This window comes from Oryza sativa, chromosome 8 (assembly GCF_034140825.1).
Source record: "Oryza sativa Japonica Group chromosome 8, ASM3414082v1".
Taxonomy (NCBI): domain Eukaryota; kingdom Viridiplantae; phylum Streptophyta; class Magnoliopsida; order Poales; family Poaceae; genus Oryza; species Oryza sativa.
Window position 1 is genome coordinate 13,248,506 of NC_089042.1, and position 27,184 is coordinate 13,275,689.

A 27,184-nucleotide genomic window follows, 5' to 3' on the forward strand; every position below is an offset into this window, starting at 1 on the left:
AACCTAAGCTCAGTTTCTCAAGTATAGAAATAATCATGAAATCTTTCTTCTAATTGAGCCCAAGTATGAATAGAATTTGCTGGTAAAGAAGTAAACCATGTAAAAGCGGTACTGGACAAAGATAAAGAAAACAAGCGCAATTTAAAAGTATCACTATTAGCCTCACCACATTGCGCTAAAAATTGACCTACATGCTCCCATGTGGTCCTACCATCTTCACCACTAAACTTGGTAAATTCGGGAACTCTATAATTACGAGGAAACGGCATATTATCATAATAGTCAGGATACGGCTTTTGGTAAACCTTAGCACGATTCCTAGTTTCAATCCCGAATTTATCCCTAATAATCCCACCAATTATTTCCTCCATATTATCAGGCCTATGTTGATTTGGTGGTGGATTTGGTGGCCTAATAGGTTGTGTTTGCGGCGCAATATGGTTATATTGGACTTGCCTAGTATCGGGAGGATACCCCCTACCAACATCATTATAAGCATTAGGAACATGTGGGGGAACTTGGGGATTAGTTGCAGCAGTAGATACAGGAGGATCAAATGTTCTAAGATGATACAAATAACTAGCATTAGTCCAGGGCCTGGTCTGATCGACATCCAGAGGCGCGATCAGACCGGCCTAAGTCCCGGTCTGACCGCCGGGGTAATACCCGGTCGGACCTGCCATTTGGCCTGTCGGACCGACAGTGAAGTCGCGGTCTGACCGGCCATCAGGCCCGGTCGGACCGGCTGTGTGCGCCACTCCATCGGTTCTACTATTTGTTTGATCTATAGGGGCTTGGCTAGCAGTGGTAGAGGCTTTATTTTTACCCACAAAATCGGCCAAGAGAGGGCCGACTTTAAATCTTAAAAACTCATCAAATTTATCCTCAAAAGTTGCATCTAATCTATCTTTAAAAACAGTCATAGATGAATCTATTGTAGATGCTACTTGTTGTTGGATAGATTGTGTTACCTCTTCATTGCTTACCAAATTGGGAGCGAGCTTAGGACGTGGCCAGGGCTTGATGATCACACCTTAACGAGTCCTAGTAGACGCCCTCATCAACGCCTCTTGTGTGAGCTCCTTGATGTACTCCTCCATGGACTTGCGGTCTTCTCCTTCGAAATCATTCAATGTGATTGGTATCACAATGGCCGGCTCCACCTCCGCCTTGGTTGATGGCGGTTCCGTCATGGCGAAATCGAAGTTGAGTTGACGTTGAACGGATCTCCCCAGTGGAGTTGCCAAAATCGTGTTAGCAACTTTTTGTGACAAGTTGACAACAACGATCGCAGCACCTTATGCCTTGCGGTGATCCTAGAGTCGCCAACCACCTCGATCTAGCAAAGAGCTAAACCTAGATGGATTTTGACAAATAAACCGGCTAATGGAGCCGATTTAAGATAACAACCCGTCTCATGGGCAAAACGGAAGGTTTTCAGGACAAACCTACAAAGAGATGTCGCACTCTCGCAGCGGCGGCGGACGGTTTACGGCGCAAACCGACAAAGATGGACAAACTAAGGGAAAACTAAAAGCAATACGAAAAACGATTCGATTGATTGATTGTAGATTGTTTTTTTACAATAGAACCGGCCATGTCCCTTATATAGGGGTTGGTCTTGCCCTCTACGGGCCCTCCTCCACATCCAACTCGGGGTAGAAACTAAAGGAAACCCGAAACATGCCTTCCCGAGCAAGGAAATCTCGAAACCCGACGAAACACAATCGAACTCGGACCTGTCGGTCGGACCGGCCACACACTGCCGGTCCGACCGGCCGTCAACCGGCGGTCTGACCGCCCAACACACGGCAGTCAGGCCGGCCCACTCGAAGGAAACCGGTAGACTTCCAAATTTTGGCAATCTTTCCTATTTTAATCCTAGGTGCCAAATTTGGGTGTAAACAATTCCTATACTTGAATCCGATAAGACATCGTTGAAAAATAGTTTTTCAATGAAGGACTTAGGGGAAGCAGCATATATTCTAGGCATAAGGATCTATAGAGATAGATCAAAGAGGCTAATTGGATTAAGCCAGAGTACATACATTGACAAGGTGTTGAAGAGGTTCAACATGCAAGATTCTAAGAAAGGTTTCTTACCGATGTCACATGCCATTAATCTTGCCAAGAATCAGTGTCCTCAAACGACTGATGAGCGAAACAAAATGAGTGTGATTCCATATGCCTCGGCAATCTGATCCATTATGTATGCTATGCTATATACACGTCTAGATGTTTCATATGCACTTAGTGCAACAAGCCGATACCAATCAGATCCTGGTGAGAGTCACTGGATAGCTGTAAATAATATCCTGAAGTACTTGAGACGAACTAAGGATATGTTCCTAGTCTATAGAGGACAGGAAGAGCTCATTGTAAATGGTTACACTGACGCAAGCTTCCAAACCGACAAAGATGATTTTAGATCGCAGTCTGGATTTGTGTTCTGCCTGAATGGATGCGCTGTGAGTTTGATGTGACCATGGCTACTATGGATACGACCATTGCTCACATCATGAATCAACAAGAAGACATCAAGATCAAGTCCTCCATGTGCTGCAATCTGATTCGGCCACGTGTTACATTGCTGATTTCAAACGGCCGCCAAATCTACATACGTGCTCCGTTTTGGGCCCGTGAGTACTTGATGGAAAGCTCTCGAAGTCCTCCTTCCAACGGATCCAGTCTCATCTCGGAATTCTATCTCGTTTGGCCACAATCACAGAAGCAAGGTGCTGCGTCACCTGTATTGGGCCAATGGGCTTGTAACTTTGTTTGGGACCCTGGCCCATGTGGGGTCCTACATTTGCTAATTTGATTCTAAGTTGTTGTGAGATATGAGATAGTAACTAAGAGTTGCTATAATCCTAGTCTAAGTTCGACTTAAATTCCGGATGTTTTATTTTTCAAAATAATAACTTATGGAGTTCCTCATTTGATATAAATTCCTACCAGAGCCAAAAATATTCCATATTGATTAAACCATATATATTTTGGTTACTTATAATTCCATTGAACTTTGTCAAATTCTTGTGACTTGTGAACATACTTCTCATGATCTATGATCAAGATCATACATCCACATATATGCACATGCTAAACTCCTACACTGCGAGCTAGCAATTATCCATTCCATTTCCATACTACCACCAAAAATAAATTCGCCATGCTTTTATGCGCTTTCTTCTCCTAAAAAGAAAATCCTTTCTGAAAAAAAAGAGAGAAAAGAAGGAGGAAAAGGCGGTTATGAAAATAAAGTTATGCTCTCTCAAGAATGAGCATGATATTGAAAAAAAAAAAGAGAGAGAATAATGTAGCCATGCCCTCTCCTTATTTATAAAAGAAGGATTTTAGGAGTAAGCACAAAGGAGAAGCGTTTTGATGCAGCAACGGGGGTTCCCGATCTTTCGATGAGAGGAGGATAAACTTCGATTTGGGGAAGGATACGACGTTGGCGGTCCGACTACAACTACCACAGGGGTGCTGCGCCTTAGCAACCGGTACACCGACTCCACGTTGTTGCTGTTCTTGCCGTGCCAAGAACAACCTTGAACCTGCAAGCAATCGAAGAACAAGCAAGAACAAGTTGACAAGGAAACAGCTCACGGCACTTGTCAAATGATGAAACTTAAACAAACCAAAATGGGGTTTTGAATACAAGTATCCGGGTGGTCTAGCCGACACACGCGAGTACAAGGAAGTAGCTGCAGCTAAACTTACATCAAAACAAAACCCAAAGTGCAAAATGGTGGCTGCTAGGAGTTTATATAGGTGGAGGAATGACCAGGAGAGGAGGTGGGAGCAAACCCTAGGTTTTGTGGACCCCTAATGGGCTGTAATGAAACAAGGCCCAAGCCCAAGTTTCTGATGTAAAGAACTATTTTCGTCATTCTGAGCAGCCTGGGTCAAAGTTGATGGTGAGGCCACACATAGCTGAAAGTAGACGACGAGATCTTTCCAACAAGTACTCATTTGCCCCGTTTGCCCTCCGGAGTGAAGAGCATTGACTTCATCAAATCAGCGCTGCTAGTGCTGCTTGCGATTTGGTTCCTCTCCCATATTCCTAACAACAAGTATTTCACAACAACCATTTAGTAGCACCCAATTCTGAGAAGAACTTGTATGATTAGCTAGGAATGACTTTACCTGTTAATTAAGTTCATGAGCTCGAGCTCTAGTCATTGGTCCTTGCTGTGCAATAGGCGTGGATGTATCGTTGGAAGGGATGTCCTCATCATCCTCCCCTTCTTGCATTTGAGTCGTCCTCGACTCTAACTCATCTTCTTCTCCCAAATATGGCTTTAAATCTGCAATGTTAAACGTGGGGCTAACCCCAAAATCGGCAGGTAGCTCAAGCTTGTATGCATTGTCATTAATCTTTTGTAGCACTTTGAAAGGACCATCAGCTCTAGGTAGCAACTTAGATTTTCTCAAATTAGGGAACCTATCCTTTCTCAAATGCAACCAAACCAAATCACCAGGTTCAAAAGCAACATGTTTCTTTCCTTTGCTCCCAGCAAGTTTATATTTAATATTCATGCGCTCTATGTTCTCCTTAGTGGTCTCATGCAGTTTTAACATCAATTCAGCGCGATATTTTGCATCAAAGTTCACTCTCTCTGAAGTTGGGTGGGGCAAAAGATCAATTGGAGCACGGGGTAGAAGGCCATAAACAATCTCAAAAGGGCACTTCTTAGTAGTAGAATGTTGTGAACGATTATAAGCAAACTCAACATGAGGCAAACATTCTTCCCACATTTTAATATTCTTTTTCAAAACAGCCCTAAGCATTGTAGATAATGTTCTATTCACCACCTCAGTTTGTCCATCAGTTTGGGGGTGACATGTAGTAGAAAATAAAAATTTAGTCCCCAACTTAGCCCACAAGGTTCTCCAAAAATGACTAAGGAATTTTGTATCGCGATCAGAAACTATGGTGTTTGGCACTCCATGCAAGCGAACAATCTCACGAAAGAACAAATCAGCAACATGTGTAGCATCATCACTCTTATGACAAGGTATGAAATGCGCCATCTTAGAAAATCTATCTACAACAACAAAGATACTGTCCCTCCCCTTCTTTGTTCTAGGCAGCCCTAAAACAAAGTCCATAGAAATATCCTCCCAAGGCACACTAGGAACAGGCAAAGGCATATACAAACCATGAGGGTTAAGGCGTGACTTAGCTTTTTGGCATGTTGTGCAGCGAGCAACGAACCTCTCCACGTCTCTCCTCATCTTAGGCCAAAAGAAATGATCAGCAAGGATATCCTCCGTCTTCTTCACACCAAAGTGTCCCATCAGCCCTCCACCATGCGCTTCCTGCAATAATAGCATACGCACGGAGCTAGCTGGAATGCATAACTTATTAGCTCTAAACACAAACCCATTGGTGAGAACGAATTTGTTCCAAGTCCTTCCCTCCTTGCAATTCAACAACACATTTTTAAAATCATCATCGTGCGCATATTGCTCTTTTATTGTTTCTAAGCCAAAAATTTTGAAGTCAAGTTGGGATAGCATTGCGTAACGTCTAGACAAAGCATCAGCAATGACATTTTCTTTTCCCTTCTTATGTTTGATGACATATGGAAAAGATTCAATAAATTCAACCCATTTAGCATGCCTACGGTTAAGTTTTGCTTGACTTCGAATGTGTTTCAAAGATTCATGATCAGAGTGTATAACAAATTCTTTGGGCCATAAATAATGCTGCCATGTTTCCAATGTTCGCACTAGAGCAAACAATTCCTTATCATAAGTAGAATAATTCAAACTAGGCCCACTCAATTTCTCGCTGAAATATGCTACAGGTTTGCCTTCTTGTAACAACACACCACCCAATCCAATCCCACTAGCATCACATTCATGCTCAAAAGTTTTGTTGAAATCAGGAAGTTGGAGTAAAGGAGCGTGTGTTAACTTATCTTTCAAAGTGTCGAATGCATTCCTTTGTGCTGCAGCCCAAGTGAATGTGACATTTCTCTTGGTAAGCTCATGTAATGGGGCTGCAATGGTGCTAAAATCCTTCACAAAGCGGCGGTAGAACCCAGCAAGTCCTAGAAAGCTTCTCACTTGTGTGATCGTTGTTGGAACCGGCCAGTTATGTATGGCTTCAACCTTGGCTTGATCTACTTCAATTCCCTGCGGAGTCACAACATAGCTAAGAAAAGAGACTCGATCTGTGCAAAATGTGCACTTCTCAAGGTTACCAAATAAACGTGCATCTCGTAGAGCATCAAAAACAGCACGCAAATGACCATGATGATCCTCTATTGATCTGCTATATATGAGAATGTCATCAAAATATACCACCACAAATCTGCCAATGAAAGCACGTAAAACTTCATTCATTAATCTCATGAAAGTACTGGGTGCATTAGTGAGACCAAAGGGCATGACTAACCACTCATATAGGCCGAATTTAGTTTTAAAAGCTGTTTTCCATTCATCTCCTAACTTCATGCGAATCTGGTGGTAACCACTACGCAAATCAATTTTAGAGAACACAAGTGAACCACTCAATTCATCAAGCATATCATCTAGCCTAGGGATAGGATGACGATATCTGATTGTGATGTTGTTAATTGCTCTACAATCCACACACATGCGCCATGAGCCATCTTTCTTAGGAACTAAAAGCACGGGGACAGAACAAGGACTAAGAGACTCACGTACATACCCCTTGTCGAGTAACTCTTGCACTTGACGCTGAATCTCCTTTGTTTCCTCCGGGTTGGTCCTGTATGGCGCACGGTTTGGCAGAGAGGCCCCAGGAATGAGGTCAATTTGGTGCTCAATCCCTCGAATTGGTGGCAGCCCCGGTGGAACCTCCTTTGGGAAAATATCAGCATACTCCTGCAAAAGGTTAGTGACCGGAGGAGGCAAAGAAATAGGAGTATCCTCAATTGGAAATAAGGTTTCTTTGCAAACCAAAGCATAGCAAACAACAGTGTCAGTGTCAACTTCATCCAAATCTGATTTTGTTGCAATGAAACAAGATCCCTTCAGCTTAATCTCATTTTTATTATTTTGAACAGAGTTGGTGGGTTTCTTCTTATGCTTCTCAAGTTCATTAGCCGCAATAAGATGCTCACTCCTAGTATGCTCCTGATTTTTTTGTTTGCTAGCTCTAGCAAGTTCATCCTTTAAAATAACTTCAGGAGACATAGGATGTAACACAAGTTTTTTTCCATTATGCACAAAGGAGTATTGATTGGATTTGCCAAAGTGTAAAGAATCTTTATCAAACTGCCATGGCCTACCTAATAACATAGAACATGCTTGCATAGGCACAACATCACAGTTGATTGAATCATGATAAGAACCAATGGCAAAATGTACTCTTACCAATCGTGTTACCTTTACCTTGCCGCTGCTATTAAGCCATTGAATATAGTAGGGCTGTGGATGTGGCTGTGTGCTCAATGCAAGTTTCTCCACCATTTCAGCACTAGCCAAATTATTGCAGCTTCCTCCATCTATGATCACGCGGCAAGAGCGTTCCTTGATCACACACTTGGTTTGAAACAAGGTGTGGCGCTGATTCTGTTCAGCCCTTTCCATTTGTGCGCTTAGCACTCGCTGCACCACGAGGCTCTCATAGTGCTCTGCAGCTTCAGCCCCAATGTGTTCCTCATCTTGGTGGGGCGCGTCACCTTCCCGTGCATTGTTAGTTGCAAGCAAAGCATAGGTTTCTCCATCTAAATCACTAGCGGAGGAGTACCCACCATCAGCTCTCACGATCATTACACGAGTGCTTGGGCAGTCCTTGCGCACGTGACCATAGCCCTTGCAGCGTAAGCACTGAATATCTCTTGTCCTTCCTGATGAAGCTACTGATGATGAGGTCTTGGAAGGTGTAGCAGCAACCCCTCTTGTTGGTTCACTCGGGCATGGTGTAGAGTTTGTTGTAGAGGGACGCAGCTTGTTGCTTGAGGACGATGGTGCTGCTGCTCGAGTTGACGGTGCAGCAGCGTTAGAAGATGTCCAAGAGCTAGCACGACCTGCAGAAATGTTAGTCCTGAAGCTAGCTCTTCGTCCCTGTACTTCCCTTTCAGCTTTACAAGCAAGATGAAACAAATGATTAATTGAATTATATTCTTTGTAGGTTAGAATGTCCTGAATTTCTCGGTTCAGCCCACCCATGAATCTAGCCATACCAGCATCATCATTTTCTACCAATCCACAACGAAGCATTCCTGTTTGCAAAGCTTGATAATACTCCTCTACAGATTTGTTTCCCTGTCTAAGTTGTTGCAATTTGTGCAGCAAATCACGTGCATGATATGAAGGAACAAATCTAGCTCGCATGACTCTTTTCATTGCATCCCAGGTTTGGGGAGTGTTATTTGGATTGGAACGAACAAATTCACTCCACCAAATGGATGCAAAATCAGTGAACTCACTAGTAGCAGCCCTAACACATTTATTCTCAGGAAAATCATGGCAAGCAAATTTCTGATCAATGGCTAACTCCCAAGTAAGATATGCATCAGGGTCATATTTTCCATCAAAGCAAGGAATGGTAAACTTGATCTTGCCTAAAGAATCATCATTATCACGTACCTCCCGCCGTGGTGGAGCGCCCAAGCCATGGCGCTGCCGGCGCTGTTGTCTTTGTGGACGACCAAGTACCTCCTCATCATGCTCAGTGTCAGCAACGTACTCCAGTTCTTCCCTTGCTGCGATGCTGCTATTAGCATCATGGCCATTGTGGTTGCGCCTAGCCGATCCATCATGACCATCTTGGCCCATTCTCTCCAACGTATTCAAGATACCTGCAAGAGAAGTGTTCACAGCCACAAGGGACCTCTCCAATGAGGAAAGCTTGGAGTTGGTGTCAATTTGAGCAGCCTCCAATTGACCAAGGCGATCATTGGCGACCCTAACATCCTCATCAAGGCCTTCAGCATGCTCCCTCACTTGGCGCTCAAAATGTTGTATGATGCCCCTCGTACGTGGTGAATGTTGAGGGTGCTCCCCCGATCCTCCTGTCATGGTTAATGGGAAGAAACAATTCACAAGAAATATGTCCTATCAACTATTGGAGCTAGGTGTTGTCCATCTCCACTTCTACCAAACTTGTGCAAACGAGTTCTTACATGTTCTTACTTTGTTATGTAAAAGGCGTTGGCAAACAGCAAGAACAGCAACAACGGTTAGTAGTACTGGAGCCGACAACAAACACGATCCTGTGATATAGTAGATAAAAATTTGTGGAGCTATAGGTGGCTGCAAGTAATATCAAGGTACAGCTAGAACCACATTAATCAAAGCAAGTTGAATAATCATTCAACGATGGTATTGTGCTGGTCCTAGGCAAAACCCTTTAGAGACGCGAGCCTAGTCACAAGCGTAGCCACTCAAAATAGCACGAAAATAACACAAACACAACAGCAACAACAACAACTTCCTCTCTTCCCTTCCTTTTTTTTTTTCCTTCTCTTCACTTCTGATTTTTTTTCTTTCTTTTTTTTTGTTTTTCTTTCTTTTTTTTTTTGTACAGCAAGCTCAAAGCTTCAGCCAACAAGTCAAAACAAGCCTTAGCAAAATAACCTTTTCTCAAACATTTTCGAAATTTCACAAGCTTCAGCCAACAAATCAAAACAAGAAGTAATGATGGGTTGGTTGGCTAGTTACATGATTCAGCCAACAAGTCAAAAGTGAGAGCACTTAAATGCTTTCTTGGGAAGGGCTGATTCACTTCAAAAAGTTGCAAAAGGGTTGGCTGTTGGTGGAGGCAGCAATAAATGCATTTGGGGGTGGCTGATGTGGTGATGAGGGTGCTGCTGGTTGTGGTGGACGAAATTTGGTGGGGTTGGAGGTGGATTTCGTGGTGAATATGGTGGTGATGGTGGCAGCGGGATGAAGATAAAAGAAGTGATGGTGGAAGTGTTTGCGGTGACGAATTCGTGGGCAGAACTCGAAACTCTAAAGGACTAAACTACTAGAACCAGCAACTCAACCAATCGATGCAATCGAAAACTCAGCAAGCAAAGACTAAGTAGAACAGCAAAGGCTCAACATGTTTTGGTGATTTCGGGTCTGACCTATTTTAGTGGTTTTTCTTTTGGGCTGTAGGTAAAAACAAAGAAGTGATAAAATCTCTCACCGAGCAACTTGAGCTCTGATACCACTTGATGCAGCAACGGGGGTTCCCGATCTTTCGATGAGAGGAGGATAAACTTCGATTTGGGGAAGGATACGACGTTGGCGGTCCGACTACAACTACCACAGGGGTGCTGCGCCTTAGCAACCGGTACACCGACTCCACGTTGTTGCTGTTCTTGCCGTGCCAAGAACAACCTTGAACCTGCAAGCAATCGAAGAACAAGCAAGAACAAGTTGACAAGGAAACAGCTCACGGCACTTGTCAAATGATGAAACTTAAACAAACCAAAATGGGGTTCTGAATACAAGTATCCGGGTGGTCTAGCCGACACACGCGAGTACAAGGAAGTAGCTGCAGCTAAACTTACATCAAAACAAAACCCAAAGTGCAAAATGGTGGCTGCTAGGAGTTTATATAGGTGGAGGAATGACCAGGAGAGGAGGTGGGAGCAAACCCTAGGTTTTGTGGACCCCTAATGGGCTGTAATGAAACAAGGCCCAAGCCCAAGTTTCTGATGTAAAGAACTATTTTCGTCATTCTGAGCAGCCTGGGTCAAAGTTGATGGTGAGGCCACACATAGCTGAAAGTAGACGACGAGATCTTTCCAACAAGTACTCATTTGCCCCGTTTGCCCTCCGGAGTGAAGAGCATTGACTTCATCAAATCAGCGCTGCTAGTGCTGCTTGCGATTTGGTTCCTCTCCCATATTCCTAACAACAAGTAGATCACAACAACCATTTAGTAGCACCCAATTCTGAGAAGAACTTGTATGATTAGCTAGGAATGACTTTACCTGATAATTAAGTTCACGAGCTCGAGCTCTAGTCATTGGTCCTTGCTGTGCAATAGGCGTGGTTGTATCGTTGGAAGGGATGTCCTCATCACGTTTTTTCTTTATTTTAAACATTTCATTTCCACCATATATCACACACACACACACACACTTTACACGATCTTGATCTTGAGTATATTTAGTCATCTATTTTAGTCTATGTTTTTGACTTAGTAATAAATGTGAATGCAAGTATGCCATGTTTGATCCCTACCAAACTACACATATCAACCTTAGAGTAGGAATCAAAAAGGCAAAATGGTGAGGAATTCATTTTGATACACTTGGAGAGACCGAGTGAATCATTTGAGGAACTTGGATTTCTTTTACAAAAATCATTTGAAAACTTCCGGAATAAAAGTTGAATGAAGATTGGGTGATTAGTACTCTAATTGTTGTTCTGTCTTTCAACCGCTTAAGGCAAGAAGAGACAATGTCTCGTGGGAATCAGGGGTAAGGGTAAGCCACCGTGCCAAAGATTATTTGATTTAAGAGAGAGTACATATGCCTTGAACCTATACATTTGAGATATACAGCATAGTAGCAACTCATGATCAACAGCCAAGTCTTTGTTTCCTTTCATCCTTTACTCGTGACGAGCAAAGGTTCAAGCTTAGGGGGTTTTGTTGACGGTCGTTAGCGATCAGTTTCGACCGTCAATACTACCAAAATAAAGGAGAACTAGTTATGCTTACAATGCATATTTGTGTTAGAATAATAAGTATTCCACTAGTACTGGGATTGCTAACCTCTTGCAGAGAATGAACATAAGAGCATCCCTAGCAGCTCATCTATATTTCATCCCCCAAATGCCCATATGGATTATCATCCAAAAAGATTCCTCATCCATATCCCTTCCAACTCCAACACATCATCTATACTATATCATCCATATCCCATCATCCTATATTTTAGTAATATCTTCCAACTAACCTTACATTTATATTTTAAGGGATATATTTTGAACAACTTAATTTTAACGTTGTATTTATCACCATAATATTTTGAAACGAATAAACTTTAACAGATATATTTTTATTGGGTGACTGAAGCATTTAAAATGATAACCCAACAAATTAACATTACTACATTTTCTCCCCTCATTTAATCGCTAGGGAACTGCTAGTACTACTTCCTCACTGCTTGTTCTCTACCATCTCCGATTCTCCGCTAGTACTACTTCTCTTTGCAGGCAGTGGCTGCGCAGAGGAGTTGGCGAGAGGCGGCGGCGGCGGCTGTGCAGCCAAGGGGCGGTGGCGGACGAGCTGGCGAGAGGCGGCGGCGGCCAGGCAAGTGAGGGGCGGCGGCGGCCGAGCGGGCGACGGGCGGTGAGGATGCACGCGGTGGCCGCGGAGCCCGGCGGCCAGGCAGGCGAGGGCCGCGGATGGCTGGGGAGGAAGTAGCCGGCGGTGGGCAAGCAAGGGACGGAGGAGGCCGGCGGCGGCCGCCATATCGCGATGGCGGCAGGTGAAGCGAGCGAAGGAGCAGCGGCGCGGCGCGGAGTCCTGATGGGGCGGCGCAGACGGCGGGGCCTCCACTCCGGCGAACACCAACGGCAGACCCGGTATGTCCATCCTCTCTATGTCCATCTGGATGGTGGCGCGAGTTCGTCGAGCTGAGCAGTTGGGGGGATAGCGTGAGGAGAGAGAAACGCCAAATTTGGCATGGAGAGCGCTCGGTTTGGATGACATCTAAAGATGGCGTGTGTGATGGAGACTCTGTTGGATCTTGGTTTTTCACCTCCATACGCTAAAATTGAGATGGATGCCCGATGGAAGATCTGCTGGGCATGCTCTAAAATGGAGAATTGGCATCAAAACAGGCGATCAATCAATCAGACGATGTCGAGAACCAGACTTATCAATGAATGGGCCAAGAATTCAGAAATGACATGATCAATTGGGTCAAAATTCACAAGTCTACATATGGGAGCAAGAGAGGAGGCCGCCAGCCAAAACCTGGGCTTGTTGGGCCAGCCAATGGTTCAGTCGAACTAGGGGGCTCGGCCGAACCCTTCTCAGCATCATCCGATCTAGGGCTTTGCCTGGACGGTGTGGATTAGCCCCCAATGATGGTTGGAGGGTATTTCCGACCATTCCAACGGTCACAACTATCATTGGGAAGGTATAAAAGGAGCTCTCATCCTCCATTTCAACACACACCTCAAGCAAGCTCTCTCATACTCTCTTAAGCTTAGTTTAGTATTCTCAAGCTAGTGGAGTAGGAATAGAACAGAAGTCTGAGTCCGGAAGTATTCGGAAGAGTTCGGATATGGCTCTAGCAGCTCTCCTTTCTTCTTTTGTAAGACTTGTACTTTATTTACAATATTCTTCTTTATACAACTTTGGTATTGTAATATTTTCCGAGTATATGAATACCAACTTTACTTTATATCCGAGTTATGTTGATTTTACTGCTAGCTTATCTGGGAGATGCCATGGTACAGGTATAATGTTTGCTTATGCAATTACTCTATGTCATGACGATGATATTAGAGTACTATCTGGTAGTTTACACGTGGTGTCTAGATTACTGGGTATCATTATTTGGGGTTATATGCTGTGGAAGAGAGGTGGGCCACTGATGGTGACAGCTCAGTACGGGTATTCCTCCGCGTGTGTATATAGTCCTAAGTTAATTTCCTGGGGAGGGTACTCCTCCGTATTTAGCCCCTGTTATATGGTCATGACAGGTTGTCGTAAGAAACTCGTCAGTCATGGGTGGCTTCTCGAAGCACCAGGAGGGCATCGGAAAGAGGATATTAGCTAGTTAATCTTATAGTTAGGATGTATGTACAATATGTATATTAGAAGTATAGGAATATATTATTTTTCTATTTTCTTTCCACTTTGCTCAGATAATTTAATATGAGAATGAGTAGTCTTATGCTTGTGTGTCACTTTATCCTCTGCTTATATTAACCCCTGCTTAGACTATAGTTATTACAAGTAATATATAAATTATTAGTACGGTTCTCTCTACTATAATCTTCCCACGGGATTAAACAAACGTGATACCCTTGGAATACTCTCGGGTGAAATGTTACAATGGTATATCCGTGCACTTGTGGATGAAATCTGTAACCATAATATACCAGGAGTATTTCTGCGCCATTGCTGGAAATTATATTTCTAGTAATGTTGTTAAGAAATACCAACATCGATCCAAACACCACCTTAGTCATACTCTAATTTGCATTTTATTAATGTATGTACTGCAATATCGTTAAGAAATACCAACATCGATCCAAACACCACCGTGTCTCGGCTCAGCGCCTAGCTGGCTCGGCACACATGCCCTCAGCCCCCCACAGGCTCGGCTGCTCACGAGGGATTGTTTGGCCCAGCGAAAACATGCGATTGTACAGGCAAAATGGCAAGCACGCGTTAATATCTAATAGTGCTACGTGGTCCAATCGAAACCCGGCAAAATTGCCGGCTTAAGATAAGTTGACTGGATTTTGTTAATCCTAGTGTGAACACATGTTAAGCTACCTAGGACTTGTGTAAGGCTGTGGTCGGAATCACCCGCTCCCACGATGCACAGTGCGCACGGAAAACAGAGCGGTTAATTAGCGCATGATTAATTATGTATTAGCTAATTTTTTTAAAAAAAATGGATCAATATGATTTTTAAGCAACTTTCGTATAGAAACTTTTTGCAAAAAATACACTGTTTAGCAGTTTGAAAAGCATGCACGCGAAATACGATGGAGGGGGGTTGGAACCCAGGGTTCCAAACAGATACGGCCTTGGATATGTATGCGATGTTGCTTGTACTCTACTTTGTCATTACCTCGCAAGTCATTGTCACTTTCATTTTCAACACTCACATGACCGATCTGTGATTCGGTCTTAGGTGACAAAGATAGCTCATTTTCATTTGTAATACAATCCGAACCGTCATTCAGTTTGGCTATATTTTCAACGATGCTATTGTCTAAGCTAGCAACACAATCCGAACGATCACTTGGTTTGGCTATTCCATCATTATTTAAACTAGTAACACAATCCAAACCGTCGCTTGGTTCGGCTATATTGATTGTTGCATTATTATCCAAGTTAGTAAAACAATCTGAGCCAACCTTTGGTTCGGCTATACTTGTTATGGTCTTGTTGCATAAATTATTAGCACAATCCGAACCGTCGCTTGATTCGGCTATACATGTTACTGCATTATCATTGTGAATAACATGTGTATGTGGAATAACATGACTAATAGTACTAACATGAGGCAAATAACAATTAAAATCAGTGCTATTAGTTGTGGGACAAAATTCTGGAAGAGGTTCCAAGGCGTAGATCTGATCGGCTATGGATAGCCCGGTCTGACCGGCCAAGCACCCGATCTGACCAGTAGTCAATGATGCGGTCAGACCGACCACAGGAGGCACAATCTGGCCGAGATAGGGCACGGTTTGACCGGCTATGGTGGGTGCGGTCTGATCGGCGTCATGCGCGGTTTGACCGTCGGCTACGCTTTTTATATAACCGATTCCCGAGGAATCGGCTGTGTAAATGCCAGTCGATCCATCCATAATACTATAGATATGTTGTATAGATGCAAAACTAGAAGTAGCATTAGATTTTTGATAACTGGCTATCTGAGAGCCAATTTTCTTAATAGACTCATTAAAGAAAGTTTTACAAGCATCTTCTAACATATCATAATTTTTTCAATATAAGTGCTAACAGATGCATCTATATAACGATAAATATGTTTTCGAATGGCAAGAGATGGATCGGGCGAATTGGAGATTACCTTAAATTTGAGAGGAGGACCAGACTTGAGAACCACACCTTGATGGGTCCTGATGCATGATTTCATCAACCTCTCTTGTGTAATCACCTTGATCCACTCCTTCATGACTTGACGTTGCTCCTCATCAAGATCCTCCCTGATGAGGACATCCTCCACTATTACCCGCTGGCAAAGACGACAAAGTCGGGCGGCGACTGTGTGAGACTCTGAATAATCCCACCTTAAAAGGGAGAGCCGCCCTTCCCCTATTGGACTAGTCTTTTAGGGAGATCGGGCCTTTTCCCGAGTGGGTGTGCCTAAGAACTATTGGGGTCCGGACAACCTTAATTTGTTGGGCCTCGGCCGACCCCACCTGGGCCGGATTGTTATCACTCCCATGTGACCTTGTCGATCTCGTTCCCGCTCATCATAGTTGATGAAGAAATTTCTCGATTAATTTCGGCCATATAGCTCATAACCAAAATATTTTGACCGAATAGATTAATATACTGTCTTTGATTTCCTTCGTATACTTTGATGTGTAACAAATTTGACCAAAATTGATTTCCTCGAGGGTCAACCGATCAAATAATATATGCACAGTACTAGATCGGCTAGAATTGATTTTCAGGTTTTCTGATTGTGCGCAGCAACAGACGTAATTTTGTGTAGCTCTAGCGAAATTTGGAACTTTTTACAGCCGATGTGAGTCGGCTCTGATTTTCTTTTCTCGGTAACAAACCAATTCAGTTTTGCCTAATCTGGGTAGATCAGCTCTGGTAGCCTGATCTTTTTTAAAGAAAATTTTTGGAATACGTATGCACAGTATATTGAATTGGATTGAGTTTCAAACTTTCTCTGTGCACAGCAAGGACTAGCACGATCGATCAGATCGGTCGGCTGTTGCTTGTTTCCTGTGCCTGTGGCCGTGTGTATTGCTGTATTGCCGCCGAAACAGATGTGTTCGGCGAGGATGACACGATGGTAGCCGGTAAAAACAAAATAAAATAGTAGATTGATTTCGGCCGCACGGCCGAAACAGTCGTCTCGACAAAACAACGGATAAATTGCAAATTCGGCTATTTTAAAGCCGAATAGATTTCTTCCCCGACGGAGTCGTCAAAAAACGTGTTGGTGATTTTTTGTGACAAGTCAACAAGCACGATCGCAGCACCTAAACGCCTTGCGGTGAAAACGGCTAAACCAGCTAGTGGAGCCGATTTAAAGATCAAAATCAGCCTTTAGGCCGATTTAGATCGATACGAGGATAACTACTCGTCTTGTGGGTAGAACGAAAGGTTTTCAAGACAAACCTACAAAGAGGTGTCGCACTCTCGCAGTGGCGGCGGACGATTTACGGCGCAAATCGACAAAGATAGACTAAAACTAGGGTAGAGTAGAAAACATGGCTAAAATTAAAAAGAAAAAACGATTTAAGTAGATTATGTGTTTGGGGGGATTATAATTGAACCAGTCTTATCTCTTAAATAGGGGTTGGTCTTGACCTCTATAGGCCCTCATCCAAGTCCAACTCGGGATACAAACTAAAGAAAACCCGAAGCATGCCTTTTCAAGCAAGGAAACCCGAGACCCGACGAAAACAGACTCGGGCTCGGACCCTGACGGTCTGACCAGCCACATACCTACGGTCAGACCAGAGTTCAGGCCGCGGTCAGACTGCCCACACACATACATGCGGTCTGACCAGCCCTGTGAAGGAAACCCGTCACTTTCCAAACTTTGACAACTTTCCCCTATTTCGTTCATAGGTGCCAATTTTGGGTGTAAACACACCTGCGGTCTGACTTTTCAAACTTCGGCAATTTTCCCCTATTTCGTCCATAGGTGCCAAATTTGTGAAGGAAACCCGTCACTTTTCAAACTTCGGCAATTTTCCCCTATTTCGTCCATAGGTGTCAAATTTGGGTGTAAACACACGGGTCTAGTTTCCCTGATCTTTCGGTGAGTTGATGATAACTACGATTTGCTCATCCGGTGAGTTGATGGTAACTACGATTTGGGACAAACGTTGATGATCCGACTACAACCAGTAACAGCCCTCCCTCCAGAACCACATAGCTAGCCCATCCGACGGGCGGGCCCACTTACACTTTCGTCCTCGCTTCATAAAAGGGTTAACCCGGGAGTGACATGGTTGCAGAGAAGAGGCCTTATAAGTTGGTTCCAACCTTGCTAGACTAGCAAGGTGGTACTAAACATGCACACAGCTCTCATGGGACACAGGTCAAATCCTAATTGGGCCAGGATGTCACATACACCCTCCCTTAAAGGACCCAACGTCCCCGTTGGCCTAACTTAGCCATGTAGCCACATAGGCATATAAGGCAAATGTCCAAGAACACAGCCCCTCCTACGTGCGTGCAGTGCCGGCACCATATGCCATGCCATGTGCCTCACACAGAGCCCACATGCACTATATGCTCGCACACTGATCCATAGCCCATCCGACGGGTGGACCCACTTACACATACCACTCCATTTACACATTCGCCATCGCTTCGTGTAAAAGGGTTAACCCGAGAGTGGCATGGTTGGAGGGAAGAGTCCTTATAAGTTGGTTTCAATCTTGCTACACTAGCAAGGTGGTACTAAACATGCACACAGCTCTCATGGGCCACACAGGCCAAATCCTAATTGGACCAGGATGTCACACAACCGTACAAGACGTTGTTGTGTTGCGCCTTATCGATTGATACACCTCTCCATGTCTTTGTTTATCTTACTGATGGAGATCAACCTTATTCCTACAAGCAAAACGAAGGACACAAGCAAGAACAAGATGAATGCAATCCGAATTGCAAAGAATACACACGATGAATTGGGGTTCTGGAGACAAGTACTTAGGTAGTCTATGCGACACACGTAACTACAAGGTAAAGTTGCAATGGCTATACTTTAATGTAAACAAAACCCGAGAAACCCTAAAGGGGTACCTAGCTATTTAAGGAGGTGTGAGGATGACCAAAGAGACTGTTGGTATTTCTTAACGACATTACTAGAAATATAATTCCCAGCAATGGCGCAAAAATACTTCTAGTATATTACGGTTACAGAGTTCATCCATAGGCTCACAGATATACCATTGTAGCATTTCACCCGAGAGTATTCCAAGGGTATCGTATTTATTTTATCCCGTGGGAAGATCATGTAGAGAGAACTGGACTCATAATTTATATATCACTTGTGATAATCATATTCTAAGCAGGAGTTAAGATAATCCAAGGGTAGAGTGAAACACAAGCATTAACTACTCATTCTCATAATATATCATCTAAGCTAAGTGGGAAGAAAAGAGAAAGAAAATCTATTCCTATACTTCTAATATACATAGTATACATACATTCTAGTTAACTGATATACTAGCTAATACCCTCTATTCGATGCCCTCCTGGTACATCGAGAAGCTACCCTTGACTGCCGAGTTCCTTACGACAGCCCGTCATGACCATACAACCGGGGCTAAATACGGAGGAATACCCTCCCCAGGGAATTAACTTAGGATTATATACAGGCGCAGAGGAATACCCGTACTGAGCTGTCACCATCAGCAGCCCACCTCTCATCTACAATATATAACCCCAAATAATGATATCCCGTAATCTAGACATCACGTCTAAACTACCAGATACTACTCTAATATCATCGTCATGACATAAAGTAATTACATAAGCAAACACTATACCCGCACCAAAGCATCTTCCAGATAAGCTAGCCGTATATTCAGTATAACATGTAAAGTAGGTACTCATATACTCGGAAAGTATTTCAATACCATAAATGTATTTAGAAGAGTATTCTAGTAAAAGTACAAAGCTTATAAAAGAGAAAAGAAAAGCTACTAGAGCCATATCTGAACTCTTCCGAAGGCTTCCGGGCACCTGATTTCTACTCTATTCCTATTCCACCAGCTAGATACTACTAAACTAAACTTGAGAGAAATGAGAGAGCTATTGCTTGAGTTGTGTGAGTGAAGTGAGAAGGTGAGCTCCTTAAATAGGCAGGTAATGACGGTTATGGCGGTTGGAAAGGTCGGTAATACCCTCCAACCGTCATAGGGAAGGAATCCACACCGTCCATCCAAACCCTGCATCCAGCGGCTTCACGGCAGGTTCGGCCGAACCCAATGGTTCGGCCGAACCATGGGCTGGCCCAACCCAGCCCATCTTCGGCTTGCGGCCTCCTTTGTTTTTCTCCTTCGTAGACTTGTGAATTTTGGCCCAGGTTGTCATGTTAATTCTGAGTTCTTGGCCCATTCATACATAAGTCTGGTTCTCGACATCGTCCGATTGATTTATCGTCTAAGTTGATGTCGATTCTCCTCCACTTTATTGTTATTCTCTGCAAAAGTTTAGTAGACCTAATACTAGTGGAATATTATTATTCTAACATATTTATGCATTGAAAGCATCACTAGTTCTCCTCTATTTTGGTAATATTGACGGTCGAAACCTATCAATAACGACCGTCAACAAAACCCCCCAAGCTTGAACCTTTGCTTGTCCCGAGTGAAGGATGAATGGAAACAAAGTCTTGGTTGTTGATCAGGAGTTGCTACTATGCTGCATATCTCAAAGATACAGGTGCAAGGTATGTGTACTCTCTCTCAAATTAAATAATCTTTGGCACGGTGGCATACCCTTACCCTTGATTCCCATGAGACACTGCTTTTCCTTGCCTTGAGCGATTGAAAGATAATAGTAATTAGAGCACCAATCACCCAATCTTTATTCAACTCTTATTCCGGAAGTTTTCAAATGATTTTGCAAAAGAAAGCCAAGTTCCTCAAATAATTCACTCAGTCTCTCCAAGTGTATCAAAATGAATTCCTCACCAATTGTTGCCTTTTTTATTCCTACTCTAAGGTTTTAATATGTAGAGCTAGGTAGGGATCAAACAAGGCATAGTTGCATTCACATTTATTACTAAGTCAAAAACATAGACTAAAGCAGATAACTAAACATACTCAAGATCAAGATAGTGCAAAAATGTGTGTGGTATATGGTGGAAATGATATATGAAGGAAAATAAAGAAAAAGCTTCTCCTTTGTGCTTACCTTCTTCTCCCAAAAATCCTTCTTTTATTGATTAGGAGAGGGCATGATTACATTTTTTTTTTCAACATCATGCTCATGCTTGATGGAGCATAACATTTTTTTTTCATAATCATGCATTTCCCTCCTTTTTTTTTCAAAAGGATTTTTTTAGGAGGAGAAAGCACATGAAAGCATGGAGAATTTATTTTGGTGGTAATATGGAAATGTAATGGAATATTGCTTAGCTCCCAGTGTAGGAGTTTGGCATGTGCATATATGTGGATGTATGATTTTGATCATAGAGCATGAGAAGTATCTATACAAGTCACAAGAGTTTGATAGAGTTCAATGGAATGACAAGTAACCAAAATGTATATGATTTAATCATGATAGCACATTTTTGGCTCTGTTAGGAATTTATATCAAATGAGGAACTTTCAATTTTATCATTTTGAAAAACAAAACATCCGGAATTCAAGTCAAACTAGTATCATAATCATAGCAACTCATATTTACTATCTCATATCTCGCAACAACCTAGACTTAGATCAGCAAGTGCAGCTCATTTACCTCAGGTTCCCGGATAATTGTTGGCTACTTTTATTTGACCTTTGAGAGAGCACTTACCAAGAACCCATATATAAGAGATATAAAACAGAGCAACTATTCATCATTTCTACAAAGAAAACTAGCTTGTCTTACCTAGCATGACTCAAACCTATCCTATCTTTTTGTATTTTTTTATTTTGCAAATTTTTATGTTGTTTTCAAGTTTTATAAGATGCAATTGGAAAGCAAATATGTAATTGGAAAGGGAAAATATGCAATGTGATACAAGTTACCTCAGTGGGGGGAAGAGATGACCCCCCCCAAGCTTGGCTTTCACTCAAGGTCCTTGATAAGGATTGAACCCCTGAAAGCGGAACTACGCTTGAAGGTCATCGTGCTATTGCTGCATCATGTTGTTGAAGTTGGCGAACTGCGCATCAGCAGATTGTTGCCATCCTTGCGTTTGTGCTAGTGCAAGGGTGTCCATTCTCCAAGTGATTTCACCCAAGTCCGAACGAGAGGAACTTGAGCGCCATTCACTTGGAGATGGAGGCACACCACTTGATCTGGAAGGTTGATTGTCCCCCCACTAGATGTCATGAGGCGCATGCCACCGGTCCTCACTGGCACTTGCCCAGGTTGAGACTCCGATACTGTGACGTCGAGCTTGGGTCCATCCGGGTGCATCCCCAGTTGGCTCCCAACCTGCCTCATACATCTGCACGGTGTTGAGGATGATGAACATTCTAGTTCATTTCTTGTCATGTTGCGCGTCTCCCTGTATGCTCCACCTACACGAGATTCTTCTATGGTCTGCAGGGGAATGGTTAGTTCACGGCAGTTGTACAAATGATACACCACATTTGGCAACGGGATTTCATTTGTACACCCGAGGAAAAAGTAAATCAAAGATCCATCTACTCCATGTTTCAGAATATGCCCTTGCACTGGATAAGCCTCATTAATACACGGACGAGCGGCTGAGATAAAAGCAATTTGGTCGCTAACGACCCCTAGCCCTTTTGCTATCCGAGTATTCAGAGAAGTGCACTCAACAGGAGCAGAGAACTTTATACTTTCTAACCATTGCCTTATCATACATTTCACAGGAGCAATTTTGATCTTTCTAACCATGGCAAACATGATAATCAATTCATCTCCCATAATGGGCCTCATATCACCTCTAGGAAACTGAGTCATAGCAATCCATTTGTGCATGAGCCTAAGTGTAGGATTATGGATATCATTCATTCTAGGTTTCTTGCAAATTGGAGCACCGGAAATATCTTCCCGAAACCTATTTTTCTCGAACCCAGAAATTCCTTTCTGGAGATCGATTTTACAGGAATCGTGAAAACCAAGAAGTGTACTTAAGCCTTTCCATGTAAGTGTAAACTCTTCACGGAAAAAATGAAAGGAAATTCCATCTTCTATTTCTTTCAAAGTGCAAAGAATTTGCAAAGTAAGCAGACAAGAACCAGGCTCATCTACCACATCAAATCTCTGCCAACCAACAGCTTCCAAATAGTACGAAATTCAGCATCCATACCTATCTTTTTTTAGCAGCTCCGGTGAGTATTCTCGCGTGTGAGCATACTTCCGGTCGCTCAGCATGTAGTAGGCTTGTCTCTCCCGATCACTGACAAGGTCGAGGTCGGTGTCGTTCAGGAGTCATCGCGGAGCTTCGGCGTCTTCCATCGAGACATCTGTTGATGAATGAGTACTAGACTCGTCATGGCGACTTGATGAAGAGCCAGACCCCTTGAACAGACGTGACAGTCGCCTCCTCATTCTGCACAATGGAGCAAGAACGGACTAACTCGGCGGGGGTTAGGACTGACAAGAATTTCACCCGCCGGTTAGTTTCACCAAAGCAACTTGTATATATGCAACTAAGTGTTTGAATTTGAGGGAAACTATCAAAGCTTGAATGAACTTGAGAGCAAACTTTGGAGAGGGAATGAAAATGTGTTGAAATGGGGTGGAATTCCCTCTCTCGGCTGGTTGGCTTAAGTAGTGCACCCAGAATGGTCAAAACCGACCTATGGGGCCCACTAGCCGTTGCCTTAAAGAAGGAGGCAGCCGACCGTTGGCCTAGCTGGTTCGGCCAAACCCACGGTGGGCCCAACCGGACCCACTTTCAGCCAATGGGTTCCAACGGTCAGTGTGGTCATGGCACAGTGAATTTTCACTGAAAATTTTATTTTGGTTTGCTCTGAAAAATTCATTTGAACAATTTCCTCAAAATTCAAAAATCCTAAATGCAACTTTGAAATTCAAACATGTGATGATGCAAAAATTCAAATTGTTGAAAACAAATATGCGGATACATACCAATTTACCTGTTGGCGAAGGTCGCATCATTTAAAGTCCGACGTGCAAGACTGTACCTCCATCTAGTTCAGTTTGCGGATTTTCTATCGTCTCCGGAGGTGATGGAGCGGGCGTCTTTGGCTTCTCCCTCCACACCTTCTTTGGTTTTGGTGCGGACGGCGGCTTCTTCTGAGCCAGCTGCTCTAGCTTCTTGGCCCGTATGGGTGGTTTTACCAGCGTTCCTGGGCATCGTTGTTTCCTTCTCCAGGAAATTCTGCATGAATTTCAGCAGGCTGTCCGTTTTGGGTGGCTCTACTTCGACCTCTTGAATATTCTGTGGGTTCGGCCCGTACTTTATTCTGACCATGGAGCATTGTTCCGTCCTCGGTTGAAACTCAAACTTCTCTTCCTTGCTGTTGATGTGGAAACGGATACTCCCCATTCCCACGTCAATGTTGGCTCCTACGGTGCTAAGGAAAGGGCGCCCAGGATGAGCGGTGTCTCTTTTCCCGTGTCCGTGTCCAGCACTACGAAGCCAACCGGGATGAAGAAATCCCGTATCTTGACTGGCACATCCTCCGCTATCCCTACAGGGTAACGGACTGACGAATTAGCCAGTTGAAGGTGCATTGGTGTTGGTGCCCATACCGTGAAGTTGAGCTTGTCGAAGACATCTTTTGGCATGACACTGACATTGGCTCCAAGGTCGCACAAGGCCTGGTCGAACTGTTGTGCCCCGATCGAGCAGGTGATCGTAGGACACCCCGGATCTTCCTTCTTCTTCGGGAGCTTGTGGAGTATTATGTTGCTGCATTGTTCCGTCAGCTTGACCACCTCCGTTGGGAGCGGTCTCTTGTTGTTGAGTTTGTCCTTGAGATAACGGGCGTATGTTGGCATTTGTATGGTGTCCAACAACGGCACGTTGATGTGGATCTTCTGGATTACTTCAACAAAACGAGCGAATTACTCGTCCACAGACGGTTTCCTACTCCGTTCAGAGAACGGCAGCAACCGTGTGTCCCAGTACTCTTGCGGCACTGTCTTTTCTGGCGGAACTTACTTATCAGCCGAGTCATTAGATGGCACTTCTTTTTCTTTTTCTTTTTCCCCCTTTTCTTTTCGAATGGGCCGCTAGCCCATTCTACTCCCCATCCCCCTCCCCGCTGGGCTGGCCGAAGGCCAAGGCCTAGCAGCCGGCCGCATCCTCCCTCCTCCCTTCGGGTCGCCGATAGGTGGGGCCCACCTGTCGGGCCCGTCTCCCACCTCCAGCCGGCGCCGCCGCATCCCGCAACCGCCGCCCCGCTCACTCCGCGTCTCCCGGGCCACGTCGCCCACCTCGCCGCCCGCGCCCGCCTTCCCCGCGCCCACTCCCTCTCTCACCCGCCCGTGCCCACGCTCGAGACGGCCGGGATTCAATTTTAGAATTCCGCCTCTCTCTCCTCCCAACCTCTCCCCACTCCGCCGGCGAAATCGCGGTCTCTCCGGCCACGATCGACCCTCGTGAGTCTATATAAAGCACCCCCGTTCCCTCCTCTCTCTTTTTCGTTTTGCAATCGCCTGCTCCCGTGCACTCCACCGCCCTAGCGTCGTCGCCCTCGTTTCCGCCGCCGACGCCACCGCTCCGGCCGCCGCTAGCCATCGCTAGCGGCTGCGCCGAGCCACGCCGTCGACGCCGTCGCATTCATCGTCGTGCGGGCCACCCCGTCCACCCCTCTCCCGTCGGATTCCGCCGCCGGAACCCACTCCGCACCGTGCGCCGGTGAGCCCCGCCATGGCCGCCGCCTTCGGCCGGCGTCCTCACCCTCTTCCATCTTCCTCTCTCTCTCTCTCTCTCTCTCTCTGTCTATCCCCTTTCATCGTGTTCGTTAAGTGGTTCCGGAGCTCGTCCCGTTGCCGTCATCGCAGGGACTAAGGATGCCAACTGAGCTAGCTGGGTTTCTATCATTTTATTAAAGCTCAGCTGATTTTGAAAAGCAGAAGCAAAGCCATCTAACTTGACATTTATGTTTTCTAGGACCTTGTCATTGGCCGCAAGCTTTTTGCTTAACGCATCGGTGGTTTTAGCTTGCGCAAAAACAAGATCCTTCAAGGAGGGCTGGTTAGAAAAATTATCGTTGTTGTTACCTCCTTGATAATATGGGCATGGTTGGTTCCACCCCTGACCTCCTTGTGGATGATACCCGTTGTTGTTGTTGCCCATGTACATCGCCTCCTCATGGGTTCCCGGGCAGTCATTCCCAGAATGACCTGTGTTGCCGCAGACCTCACATGTGGCGTGAGAGTCCAAGGCTTTGACGGTGCCTTGTGGCCATTTCTCGTGGTCGTCCAATCGCTTCATGAGGAGGTCCAGCTTAGCAGCAAGTAACTCCGTCTCCTTGACGGTGTGCATGCCTCGCTGACTGGTCTAGAGTCGTTCCTCGCTCCAACCCATATTGGAGACCATCTTCTCTATTAGATCAACGGCTCCTTGAACCGTTTTAGAGAAGAACGCTCCTCCAGCTGCCGCGTCCAGGTGATCGTGGGACATCGGGGTGAGTCCATTATAAAAGTTTTGCAGGATCAACCAGTCGTCCATCTCAAGATGAGGACAGGCAGCTACGTACTCTTGCAGTCGTTCCCATGCTTCCGGAATAGACTCATCCCTTGTCTGCTGGAAACTTGAAATCCTTCCACGAAGGGCATTGGTTTTGCCCATCGGGAAGAATTTCGAGAGGAATGTCGTAGAGCATTTGTCCCAGGTATTGACAGCAGCAAGGTTGGCATAGAACCACTGCTTCGCTCTCCCGAGAAGGAGAACGGAAACAGTCGCAGCCTGACGGCGTCGGGACTGACACCCTTGATGGTGTACGTGCTACAGATCTCTAGGAACTGTTGCAGATGAGCATTGGCATCCTCATCAGGCTTGCCACAGAACGGGCTAGCCTGCGCCATCGTGATGAGGCTGGACTTCAAGTCGAAATCCACGTCCCCTATGTTGACCTACGGCCCAATGGCCACATTGTCAGCAGAGGGAGCAGCGAACTCGCGGAAAGTCTTGTTAGCTATAGTCTTGAAGGTCGGTGGTGCTGGTACGGCTGGTTTCTCTGTCGGTAGAGTTTTCTGCAGGGCTGCGACTCGCGGCCTAACGCTCCGGAAGAAAGCTTCTGGATTTTCTTTGAAGTTTTCTGGCAGTTTGAAACCAGTCATGCACTACCCTGTTTTCACAACAAAAGTGAAAACAACCAAGGTTAGCCTGCAAAGGAAAATGATTATACAGAGGCAAATATAAATTATTAGTTAAAATAGTCTCTATTATGAATCTTCCCTGGCAACGGCGCTAGAAATGCTTGTTACTATTTCTTAACGACGTTACTAGAAATATAATTCCCAGCAATGGCGCAGAAATACTTCTGGTATATTATGGTTACAAAGTTCATCCGCAAGCGCACGGATATACCATTGTAGCATTTCACCCGAGAGTTTTCTAAGGGTATCGTATTTATTTTATCCCGTGGGAAGATCATGTAGAGAGAACTTGACTAATAATTTATATATTACTTGTGATAATCATATTCTAAGTAGGGATTAAGATAATCCAAG

At 44.5% G+C, this 27,184-nt stretch overlaps 1 long non-coding RNA gene and 1 other non-coding gene across 2 annotated transcripts; one reads left to right on the top strand and one right to left on the bottom strand.

Moving 5' to 3' along the window:
- Positions 1–10,375: 10,375 nt before the first annotated feature.
- Positions 10,376–11,001, bottom strand: LOC136351453 (uncharacterized). The gene is made up of 2 exons (XR_010734571.1): positions 10,911–11,001; positions 10,376–10,827 (listed from the first exon to the last, which is right to left on the bottom strand). It is a non-coding gene; the product is annotated as an uncharacterized lncRNA (long non-coding RNA).
- Positions 11,002–26,178: 15,177 nt separating this feature from the next.
- Positions 26,179–26,285, top strand: LOC112936264 (small nucleolar RNA R71). The gene has a single exon (XR_003238391.1). It is a non-coding gene; the product is annotated as a small nucleolar RNA R71 (small nucleolar RNA).
- The last annotated feature ends 899 nt before the right edge of the window (positions 26,286–27,184 follow it).